Here is a 12616-nt window from a genome sequence, read left to right as displayed (position 1 = left end):
AGGCCGCAGCAGCCGAGGGCCCAGACGTGTGCCCTGGAAAAGCGATGGGGATGCGGAAACAGGCCCGTGAGCCGCAGCACCAGCGCCTCCACCATCCTCAGTCCCGGAGGGGCTTCCACGCCCAGCGGAGGCCCGTCGTGGCGTGTCCCTCGTTCATGCTGAGTATTTGCTCTCGTCCCCAGTTCGAGGAGATGCTGCCGCCGACGGCATTCCTATTCGTGTGTGAGCGCGGCTCGCAGCGCCTGATGGACACGGCACGCACAGCCCCGGCTGGTCCATCTGTGGCCATGGCCTCCCTCTTCGTCTCTGGGCTCTGAAATCCCAGGCCAGACGGCCCCTCCTGGTAGGCAGCGAGCAGGCTGGGCTGCGGATGGCTACGTCCCCTACGTCCCGGGGGTCAGGGGACACCCTGCTGGCTGGCTCCATGCACCGTTCTTCCCGCTCGCCCCTCTGTGGCTGACCGGCGTCTGGGCCTGGCGGGCGCGTTGGCTCCGGCTGCAGCTGCTGCGGTTGAGCGCACGTGTCCAGGGGCAGGACCAGTGAGCAGAGCTGAGATGCTCATGGAGTGACTTGCTCTGGCCTTTGCTCTGGCATCGTGTGTTTCCACTGAGGTTAATTACGGCCACGGGCGGGCGGGCGATGCGGGAGGCGCCGGAGGGAGCAGGTGCGGCTCCCAGTACTTCGGAGAGAGGCCCACGCGCACAGGTTCGCTGGGGGGCTGCTCGGCGCCGTGGGTGAGTGCTTTCGGGGTGACGCCCGCCACGAGGGGCCTTTTATGAACAGGGGCCCTGTTTTGTGTTTTGCTTTTGGCCGCCCAGGCAGCTCTGAACAACAAGGGGCTCAAGAGGTGGAATTTGCACTTAGTTCTCCCCAGTGGGTTTCTGGAAGTTTCTTCTGTGAGGATGGCAACACTAGCTCAGGCTTTGGGGGACATCTCTGCAGGGGTGCGACTTGGCCTCGCCCAGGAGAGTTCCACGGAGTCACACGTATCCCCGCGAGTGGCGGTTTAAAGGTGCGGTCGATGCACGTGCACATGGCCCTGGGGCTGCTCCGACGGTGCGCACAGCGACGTCTGTGCGGCGCCCTTCGCCGAGGCCGGGCCCTGGCTGCTCCTGGCTGCAGCAGGTTTTGTCCAGCGCCGGCACAGACAGCTGTTCCCACAGGCAGCCGATGGCCGAGAGCAGATTCCAGAGCTCCAGGCAAGTCTGCCACCAAACCCAGCCTGAGGGGCTCCGCCTCATTTTCCGAATTTAGGGACATTTTTCTCATCAAGACCCTCCTTGTTCAGTCTGGTGTTAGAGTCCGAGTTAGCCAACAGCACACATTGACCCGACAGGACAAAAGATGTGAAAATAAAGGGCCGGGATGACGTTTAATTTGAAGAATGAAATTCTGTGCTTTTTTTTTGGACGATTTTCTCTGATGCCACAGAAGCAGGCTTTTTCGCCCCATGGAGGGAAAAGGTGATATCTGGGTGCCTGCTTTCCCCACATGTTCCACCTTCTCCTTCTTAGCCAAGTCACTCCTTTCCAAGTAAGTGTATGTGGCCTGGTCAAATGAAAACAAAAGAGATGGAGCCCCCATGCAGACACAGTCCTCCTGTGGATTCAGTGGAGCGGTTGGCATCCTAGGCCTCATGGGTGTAAAAGTTGGAGAAAGTATGCACTTAATACATGGCACAGTGTCTACAGAAATGACATGTCTGAGACGCGATGAAACAAATGGCCATTTTGGGGGACTAAGGAGGGACTGGCCTGTCTACGGTTAGGTGTTATTTGAATCTTTGTAGTCAATGGATTAACAAAGGAAAGCATACACGTGTCGATGGGTCTATCTCAGCCATCTTTCAGGAGACCCCGGCTCCTTTAGAAAGTGAATCGGCATTTTCCGTGGTTGCTCAGGTGCCTAAGGGTGAGAGATAAATTCAGGCAGACCCGTGGCCAGAGGAGAGCGCCCTGAGTGTGGGCTCAGCAATCCTCAGAGGTACAACCGAAGAGAATGAACAGTAAGAGTTAAAGTGTTTAGCCCTGACCGGTTTGGCTCAGTGGATAGAGCATCGGCCTGCGGGCTGAAGGGTCCGAGGTTCGATTCCGGTCAAGGGCATGTACCTTGGTTGTGGGCACATCCCCAGTAGCGGGTGTGCAGGAGGCAGCTGATCGATGTTTCTCTCTCATGGATGTTTCTAACTCTCTATCCCTCTCCCTTCCTCTCTGGAAAAAAATCAATAAAATATATATTTTTAAAAAAGAGTTAAAGTGTTTGAATAGAGAATGAGGCCGCCACGGCCATGGATACGCAGCTATTGGCTTGATCACATACAGCTGCCTCGCCCGGTGCTTTTGAGCCACAAGAGAAGAGAAGGTGGCCGTGCTCTCATCTTTTCAGATGGCCTCACCAAGGTGGAGAGTGATGCCCTGAACAGCAATGGCCTAATCCCAGGGCCGCCTGAAGCCAGTGGGCGACAGCGTGGCCCCCGGGGCTGACATTTCTAAAGGAATCCGAGGGAGGAAAGGAGTCCACGTTGATCTGCTAACCTGTTTCCAAGAAAGGATCGCTTGGCATCAACAAATTCAATTCAAGCAACACGTATGAAGACAAGCGAATCGCACTTAGCGTTATTCAGAAGAGTATGATTTTTATCATCTTTACCCATAGATACCGTGGGAGGAAGGAGGAAGCAGCAGCTAACTCTCTGAGGAGTCGGAGGAGTGGGGACCCTGGAAAGATGAGCACCAGCTCCTGCGAGGAGGAGGGACGGCACGAACGCCCGGTGCGTGGGCGGCAGGTGGCGGCGGGCGCGCAGAGAGGTCGGCCTCGCCTCTGCAGCGACGTGGGCTGCTCGGGGCCGTGAAACACAGCTGGATCCGCAGCTGTTGCAGGAAATACAGGTGAAAACGTGATTCACCGTCCCAAACCCCGGCCGGTCGGCGCAGGCGCGGGCGGCCTCCGGGTTTGCGCGGGGCCTGGGCTCGCACCTGGCGCCCAGGACGCGTTCACCTGGGCCCCGCCGTCAGCACCCAGGTCGGCCGTGAGGTGAGGTCACCCTCCGGGGCGGGGGGGACCCTGGTGGGTGTGTGGAGGCAGCGAGGCCGTGGGCCCGAGGGCAGGGAGGGCTGGCCACCGCCACTTGCAGAGCGTCTTCCAGGGAATTGAGATGGTCCAGCTTTGCCCCCTCTCCCTTGTCCCTCGTCTGTACCTGGCAGGCCACCTGCCCCCTGTCCCGCGTCCCCCCTCCCCCCCCCCCCCAGCCGGTGCTGGGCCTCCCCTGGGGCTGGCGGCCAGCCCGGAGCCAGGGCAGCGGAGGGGACCCGTCCCGAGAGGCGGAGGGGCTGTGTGCCCGGTGGCACTGTCGCGTGGACTCCGGGGCGCGGGGCTGTCAGGCTCCCCACCTGCAGGCCTGGGCGGGCGGAGTGAATGGCGGTGCCAGTGGGGAGCAAGGCGATAGGGGGTGGCGGGGACTGTGGCCAAGGAGCAGCAGGTCCTCCTCCCCCCGCCTCCTGTGGGCCCGGGAAAGCAGGCACTGAGCCTGCTGAGGCCGAAGCTGGTGGTTGTAGCCACCTGCAGGGGTCGGGGCCTGCCCACCAGCCCAAGTTCCCTGTGGATGGAAAGAATGGTGATGTCTCTCTCTCCCCTGCACTCCCCCTCCCCCCCCCTCTCCTCCCCTCCCCCCCCCCCTCTCTCTCACACACACACACACACAGCCAAGGCGCTATGGAGGTTTACTGTTTGCATCTTTGAGGGCTCTGGGGAAGCAGGTCTGCAGTGCCCCGAGAGAAGAGAACCAGGCCAGGAGCCCAAGCCGGCACCTTTGTTGTGGTTTTGGGGGGGGGGGGGGGTGGGGAGGGGCGAGGGGAGGCTCTGCACCCGGGCCAGGGCCTCAGGTGGTTTGAATCTCCCACTGGCACCAAAGAGGGAACCTCCAGGCTCTCTTATCAGCTTGCCGCGTGTGGGCAGGAGGGGCAGGCGGAGGGCTGGGCCTAGAAGCTGTCAGGGACTCAGACATCAGAAAAACGAGCCAGACACTTTATCACCACAAAGAAAACAGTAACGGAGCTGGAAGGGTTCCTGCTACTCACACCTGGGATCGGTGGAGCGTGTATGTTGGCCAGGCCTCATTCTAAGGGCTCTGTGCATCTCTTTTCGCGATTTTGTTTTTTAAATTGAGGCAACATTTATACAACACAAGCCATCATTTTAATGTGTATAATTCAATGGGTTTTAATATATTCACAGTGTGCGACCATCATCACTACCCAATTCCAGGATTTTTTTTTTAAATATATATTTTATTGGTTTTTTTACAGAGAGGAAGGGAGAGGGATAGAGAGTTAGAAACATCAATGAGAGTGAAACATGGATCAGCTGCCTCCTGCACACTCCCTACTGGGGATGTGCCTGCAACCAAGGTACATGCCCTTGACCGGAATCGAACCTGGGACCCTTGAGTCCGCAGGCAGACGCTCTACCCACTGAGCCACACCTGTTAGGGCTCCAGGACATTTCTTTCTTTTTTTAAAAAATTAAATCTTTATTGTTCAGATTATTACTCAGTTGTTCCTCTTTTTCCCCCCCATAACTCTCCTCGACCCGGTTCCCACCCCATCCTCCGCCCTCACTGCCCCCCCCCCACTGTCCTCATCCATAGGTGCACAATTTTTGTCCAGTCTCTTCCCGCATCCCCCACACCCATTTTCCCCCCTAGAATAGTCAGTCCACTCCCTTTCTATGCCCCTGATTCTATTATAATCACCAGATTATTTATTCACTTGATTCTTAGATTCACTTGTTGATAGATGCATATTTGTTGTTCATAATTTGTATCTTTATCTTTTTCTTCTTCTTCCTCTTCTTAAAGGATACCTTTCAGCATTTCATATAATCCTGGTTTGGTGGTGATGAACTCCTTTAGCTTTTCCTTATCTGTGAAGCTCTTTATCTGACCTTCAATTCTGAATGATAGCTTTGCTGGATAAAGTAATCTTGGTTGTAGGTTCTTGGCATTCATCACTTTGAATATTTCTTGCCACTTCCTTCTGGCCTGCAAAGTTTCTGTTGAGAAATCAGCTGACAGTCGTATGGGTACTCCCTTGTAGGTAACTGTCTTTCTCTTGCTGCTTTTAAGATTCTCTCTTTGTCTTTTGCTCTTGGCATTTTAATTATGATGTGTCTTGGTCTGATCCTCTTTGGATTCCTCTTGTTTGGGGTTCTCTGCGCTTCTTGGACTTGTAAGTCTATTTCTTTCACCAGGTGGGGGAAGTTTTCTGTCATTATTTCTTCAAATAGGTTTTCAATATCTTGCCCTCTCTCTTCTTCTGGCACCCCTATAATTCGGATGTTGGTACGCTTGAAGTTGTCCCAGAGACTCCTTACACTATCTTCGTATTTTTGGATTCTTTTTTCATTTTGCTTTTCTGGTGGGGTGTTTTTTGCTTCTTCGTATTTCAAATCTTTGACTTGATTCTTGCGATCCTCTGGTCTGCTGTTGGAACTCTGCATAACATCCTTTATTTCAGTCAGTGTATGCTTAATTTCTAGTTGGTCCTTTTTCATAACCTCGAGGGTCTCACTAGATTTCTTGAGGATCTCACTACATTTATCGGCGGTCTCACCCGTCTTTTTGAGGGTCTTACTAAATTTATCGGTGGTTTCTAGAAAGTTCTTGAAAAACCTTGAAAGTGTGGTTTTGAACTCTATATCCAGTCATTTGCTTTCCTCCATTTCTGTCATTTGTGACCTGTTCCTTTGTCTCCACATTTTTTATGCTTCCCTGTGTTGGTAGAGTGGCTTTGTGTGCTAGGTGTCCTATAGGGCCCAGTGGCTCAGCCTCCCCAATTACCTGAGATGGACACTCTTGTTGCACCCCTTTGTGGGCTTTGTGCACAGTCTTGTTGTAGTTAAGCCTTGATTGTTGTAGGTATCACTGGGAGGAATTGACCTCCAGGCCAGTTGGCTGTGAGAATCAGATGTGTCTGCAGTGGGAGAACTTCTGTGCTGAAGACACCCTTATGAGGCAAGACTTGCTTCAGTGGGGCTTTGGTGCTCACTGAGTCTGCCCCCTGAGTGTGTCCCTTACGGATCTGAGGAGTTGTAATTGGATAGTCCCACTCTGACCACTGGGTACAGTGGCTCTTGGATCTAAGGAGGTGCTAATTTAGCCTCTGCCTGAGTCTACCCAGCAGGAGCTACGAGGAGATTTGCAGATTCCCCTTCCTTGTTTGAGGTTTGGAGGTGCCCAAATGAGACCCAGCTGTGAAGCAATGCAAGCTGCTGTGGGGCCTTGGGCCTTCTCTTGGAAGTTCTGGGTCTGTCTGGCCCAGTTGTAGTTTGTTAGGTAATTTTCAGATTGCAAAGGGCCAGGGCATTCATATGCAAAAGCTTCTGCCACAGCTTGGGTGGGGCGGAGTCTCAGGGAATCAACAGGGCAGAGCAAGCAGCTATGGCTGATCCTCAGCCCTGCCCTAAGGGACCCCGCATCTCAGTGTCCCACTAATCGCTGCAAGCACCCTCTCCCCGCCCCCCTGAGAGAAAGCTACCCTCAACTTCCGAGTTCTGCCCGCTGCCAGACAGTCCAGTCTCTCCCTGTATGAGTCTGGGTCCCCAGAGACTCACCCGGAACTGGAGTTCAGAGCAGTTGGGGGCTTGTGACTCCCTCCCGATTCAAAAATACAGTTGCGTCCTCATCACCAGCCCTTGCTGCATGCGCCTCCGTAAGTCTGCACTTCCGCACCTCCTCTGAGTCTCATTGTGCTTTTCTCTTTCCTTCTAGTTGTAGAATTTCCACTCAGTCAGCCTTCCTGTGGTTCTGGATGATGTCCGTTTTGTCTTTTAGTTGTATTTTTGAATTTGTTGTGGGAGGCAGCAATTTCTGGTGTTTACCTATGCCGCCATCTTGGTTTCCTCCATTTCTTAAAATATATATGTTTTTATTGATTTCAGAGAGGAAGGGAGAGGGAGAGAGAGGTAGAAACATCAATGATGAGAGAGAAGCACTGACCAGCTGCCTCCTGCACACCCCACCCTGGGGATCGAGGCCGAAACCCAGGCCTGTGCCCTAACGAGGAATCAAATGGTGACCTCCTGGGTCAGAGGTTGATGCTCAACCACAGAGCCATGCTGGCCTGGCCCAGAACGTTGCTCTCACCCCGGGGGGAAACCCAGCCAGTCCTTTCAGCAGTCACTTCCTAGTCCCTCCTCTCCCTCGCCTTGGCAACAACTCATCTGTTTTCTCTCCGTGGATTTGCCTGTTCTGAACATTTCATAGAAACAAAAGCATACAATAAAAACAGGAAATCCCTGACAGTTCCGGTGGAAAGCCGTGGAAGAGGCTCCTGGCTTCCGAGACAGGTGCCGTGACATTTCAGGCGTGCCTGCCTGATCTTCACGCGCTCAGGGCCCACAGGCACCATGAGGGAGGCAGGTGCTGGCACACGAAACCCTTTCCTACACAGGGTTGAAACGATAAAAGTCAAACATTAAATAATGCTTTTGTTTACAGTTACCGCTTTTTGCTGAACGTTGTACCAAAAAGAAGACCCCCAACAAAATCGAATCAAAAAGCACGAAGAGCAAGAAATTCACCATTTGCCTGAAAAGCTTTTGTTGGTTTCCTACTGTTACTACTGATACGAACACTTGCTACTTTTCACTGCGGGCCTGCTGCCAGCCATACTAGTATATTGTGGGGGGTTTTTAGAACTTAAACAATTTTTTTTAAATTCTGGAAAGCATGCTTAGCATGAGGCTTACTCTCCTCACAGCAAGTTGCTGGCCACGGTCCGCTGTTAAACCGCAGGTCTCTGAGGGCACTCCTCTTGCCGGACTAAACTTTATGCCTGTGGATTTGTAACTCCCCCTCCCTCCCACCTCAGCCCTGCCAGCCAGCATTCTGCTCTTTGAATGTACGATTTTGACTATTTCCGAGCCCTCACTGAAGCGGAATCCTGTAGAATTTGTCTTCCTGTGACTGGCTTATGATCATGTCCTCAGAGCTCACCTGCGTCGTTGCATCCAGCAGCATTTCCCTTCTTTAAAGGCTGACGCGTCTTTTTCTGCATGGAAACCCAGGTTCCTCATCTGTTCACCTGTCTGGTGGGCATGAGGCCGTTTCCACGCATTGGCTCCTGTGGACAGTGTGCTGTGAACGTGCAAGTGCTCGCCTCTCTGAGATCCTGGTTTCAGTTCGAGGGGGCAAACACCTAGGAGTGGGATGGTTAGACCCGATGGCCGTTCTAGTTTTAATGTTTCGAGGAACTTCTATACTGTGTTCCAGGTGGTTGTACCATTTTGCATTCCCACCAACAGTGCACAAGGGTCCAGCTTCTCCACATCTTCTCCAATACTGGTTCCCTCCCTCCCTCCCTCCCTCCCTCTCTCCCTCCCTCCCTCCCTCCCTCCCTCCCTCCCTTCCTTCTTTCCTTCCTTCCTTCCCTCCCTCCTTCCCTTCCTCCCTCCCTCCCTCCCTCCCTCCCTCCCTCCCTCCCTCCCTTCCTTCCTTCCTCCCTTCCTTCTTCCCTCCCTTCCTTCCTTCCTTCCTCCCTTCCTTCTTCCCTCCCTCCCTCCCTTCCTTCCTTCCCTCCCTCCTTTCCTTCCTTCCTTCCTTCCTTCCTTCCTTCCTTCCTTCCTTCCTCCCTCCCTCCCTCCCTCCTTCCTCCCTGCTTTCCTTCCTTCCCCCTCCCTTCCCTCCCTCCTTTCCTTCCTTCCTTCCTTCCTTCCTTCCTTCCTTCCTTCCTTCCTCCCTCCCTCCCTCCCTCCCTCCCTCCCTCCCTCCCTCCTTCCTCCCTGCTTTCCTTCCTTCCTTCCTTCCTTCCTTCCTTCCTTCCTTCCTTTGCCATCTCAATATGGTTTTGTTTGGAATGTTCTTTGTCTTTACCCCGTTTCTTGTTTCTGTTCCAGAACCTGCCCGGGATACCATATCGCCTTTCGTCGTCACATTTCCTTGGGCTCCTGGCTGTGACCGTTCTAGTAGCGTTCTTAAATCATCACAGGAATTCCATGTGATAAGACTTGTCTTTTTTTTTAATAGATGAGAATACGGAGGCCCAGGTCACGCAGAAGTGGACGTCAACTCTGGAAGTCTGGGCCAGCGCCCCCCTCACAGCGCTGCTTCCAAGATGTGTGGTCCTCAGTGAAAGGTAAGCGAGTGCCCAGCTGCGCACCTGGACCAGGACCGGAGCAGCACGTGGCGGGGGCTGCAGGGTCCCCAAAGGGGAAGCTCATGTCCGGCTTGTAGGCTGCTTGTGACATTTGTGTCAGATTTCAACAGTGAGCGGTAACTGTGAGCTGTGCCCTGACAATTTGGAGGAATAAGTGTACAATGCTTTATAGTTCTCTTCACACACGTTACAGTCCTTGCTCACTTCATTCTGATAACAACTCCGGGGACAGGTGATGGCTTTGCCCTCCAGCCAATGGCTTGAGGACAAGAAGTTTTGGGTCATGGTTTAATGAACTTTCAAGGTCTAAGCCAGTGACGGCGAACCTATGACACACGTGTCAGAGGTGACACGCGAACTCATTTTTTTTGTTGATTTTTCTTTGTTAAATGGCATTTAAATATATAAAATAAATACCAAAAATATAAGTCTTTGTTTTCCTATGGTTACAAATATCAAAAATTTCTATATGTGACACGGCACCAGAGTTAAGTGAGGGTTTTTCAAAACGCTGACACGCCGAGCTCAAAAGGTTCGCCGTCACTGGTCTAAGCAGAGCCATGTTATAGGATTTCACTTTACTTGCAAGAGGACAAAGCAGTTTTAAGATATAATGTTTTTAAACCTGTGAACATCTAGTCTCAGTCTTAGCTTCATCAACTTTCCAAACTCTCCCCCAGCCAATTGAAGATGAGGACGAGGTCAATTTTGTTTGATTAATGAGTTGTTGATTCTTTTACACCATCCTGGCACCTAAAAAGGAATGAATAAATATTTGTTGAAATGGTGAATGAATGAACCTAATTCAATTTGAAAAGATGTTAAAGATTTCTTGGTGATACTGTTGGTGGTGGAGACGACACAGGGTTTTCCTTCTCAAATGGAAAAAGGCTTGTACCTGTTCAGTCTCCCTGGGGTCTGCAAAGAGGGGGAGCAGAGAGGTTCAGTCTTTGCCCTTTGCTCCTCCCGCCAGCTTCCACAAACAGAGCAGCGCGCCTGGCGTCTGAATTTGTAGAAAGCATTCTCAGAATATTCTATCAATGTTTACAACTTTTCTAAAAAGTCAAGGTCTACGGTCACCTTCCGATATCAAGTTTATTCATTTGACATGAACTCTATTGACAAATTATTTTTAAATGATAATTAGCAGCTGTACCTTGTATTAATGAACCAGGTTCACATGGGGCAGCCATTAAGTGAGTCATGGTTGGTTTTATAAAGTAATGACTTTTTTTGGAAGTGCGTTCTGCTTCAGAGAAGACTGTGACACATGTTCGATCCTTGATCTTTAGCGGCTTGGGGGGCTATTTTTCAGGTCGGGCTGAAAAGACGTCCTTTGGAAGTAGGGCCCCTTCCCCCAGTGAGAGGATATGTTTAAAAAAAGGAAAGCTGGCCAATTGGAAATAGTCCTGGCGGATTACATCTGACCTTCAGGCACCTGGAGGACTGCCCTTTCCTGGGGTTTATTGAAATGTAGGCCTGGAGGGTTCCAGTACAGCTCGGTCTGAGGGTCAAGGGCTGGATGAAATTCCACATTGTTTCTCAAATTTCTGCGAAACAGTGATGCACATGGCAGTTTCCGGTGGCCAGAGGAGAGGTCGAATGTGAGCTACAGAATATACGTTTCTCCCTTCATTCTGTCCGATTATCGGCTCATGTCAGTAAGGCCTGTGTTTTCAAAGTAGTTACCAATGTGTAAAGAACACGCTAGAACCCCAAACAAAATTGATAAAAAGGTGGAGCCTATGCAGAACACAGGCTCGGTCGTCTATATCTGGTGAGTGGTGTTGACTGTGACTTTGAGAAAAATGGCAACATCTTTACATTTCAACTTCATAAATTCTGTTTTCGGCACCGTGATGTTCCTGTGTGGACAGCTGGGAGGTAGTCTGATGATTCTGTGGATTGAGCCTGACAATCAAGGCAGAGATATGTACTGGCGCCCCGCGAGGGAAGCTTCAAAGATCCCCACCTTGTGTGTAGGTGAACAGTTGTCTCCTACGGGGTTGATTTGAATGCTGTTGACAAGATGAGTGATGTTGGATGAGGGAGCCCCAGAGATGATCTGCATTTTAAATATTCATTCTCCAGCCAACATTCCACCATGGGAGATGCGTATCTTCAACTCCACAGACTCCTAGCCAGCAGCTCTTTGTTAGAACCTAAAACATTTCCCAGGATACTTTAATTACCAGCACACCCTAATGCAGCCTCTCTCCACTGATACCCCGGCTACCTCCCGATCCCCTGGAGGGTCTGTTAAAGACTGACTTCGGGAGCCTGCCCCAGACCCGTTTGAGCAGAAACTCTGGGTGGGGAGATGGCTGAGCCAGGCGACGCCCACACCCAGGGAAGTGGTAGAATCACTGAGTCAGCTGAGAGCCCTCTGAGAAGAAAACGTTTCAGAGTCCAGGGCGGGCATTGGAGGGAGAGGGGAGCATTTGCCGGATGAAGGAGAGAGCAGAGATGGGGCGAACGGGAGACAGCGAAGCTGCGCTCTGGCCTCCTCATGGTTTTGCCCCGGACCAGGCCTTAGACGCGGTGGTGCTGCTCTGGCCACCGGTTCCATGACTAATCTCCTGGTCAGGAGAGCGGAGACATGACAACCGCTCGGAAATGGCAGAGCCAGCCCACAGGAATGCATGGAAAACAAAGAATTCTCTGAGGCACCCTCCCTTCGCTCAGCGGAGCCCCAGGGCCAGGCTTCTGGCTGGTGCTGGCCCCGGGGACATGTGGTGAGGATCAGCTCTGTCCTGGGCCTTGTGATCACAGCCTTCTTTGGGAAACAGTTGCTGACAATCTGTCACTCCTTTGTGGGGGAGCTCAGCCGCTGGAAGGCCGGGCATCAGCTGCTGTGGCTGTAGGTCCCTCTCTGTTTTCCAGCAGGTGGGTGTGTGCGCTTTCCTTTCATCTCCATCCAGGCTTTCTTCTTTCAAGCACTTTCCGGTTTGTCAAGCCAAGTATGCCTGTCATGTTGGAACCCAGCCCTGGGACACTCACCAGCTCCTCTTTGTGTTCCTATCGCCCTTGACGATGTTCCCACTCGTCCCTGTCTTCCTGAAGCCCCCCAGGCGTCCACGTGGTCCCCTCGCCGCCCTGCCTTCTGTACTGTGGGAGCTCAGAAACTGCCCGTTGACCTTGGAGCCTCAGCTCCTCTGTGTTTTCACTTCGTCTAGACCTGCCTTGCGCTCGCCCCCTGGTCACCTTGGCCATTCCTTCTCCTTCTGTTTCAGGTCATAGCAAGGGCCTCAGTAGCAGCCTGAGCTGAATCCTAGATAGAGCTCCTAGACCAGTGACGGCGAACCTGTGACACGCGTGTCAGAGGTGACACGGGAACTCATTTTTTTGGTTGATTTTTCTTTGGTAAATGGCATTTAAATATATAAAATAAATATCAAAAATATAAGTCTTTGTTTTACTATGGTTGCAAATACCAAAACATTTCTATAGGTGACAGGGCACCA

At 52.1% G+C, this 12616-nt stretch overlaps 1 pseudogene; it reads left to right on the top strand.

Annotated features, from left to right (window-relative positions):
* LOC132233875 (basic proline-rich protein-like) overlaps window positions 1-12616 on the top strand; it is a 113260-nt pseudogene that overhangs the window by 34430 nt on the left and 66214 nt on the right.

The sequence above is a fragment of the Myotis daubentonii genome, chromosome 4, assembly GCF_963259705.1.
Source record: "Myotis daubentonii chromosome 4, mMyoDau2.1, whole genome shotgun sequence".
Classification (NCBI taxonomy): Eukaryota; Metazoa; Chordata; class Mammalia; order Chiroptera; family Vespertilionidae; genus Myotis; species Myotis daubentonii.
The sequence above is the reverse complement of the archived record's forward strand: the minus strand, read 5'-3'. Positions and strand labels throughout refer to the sequence as shown.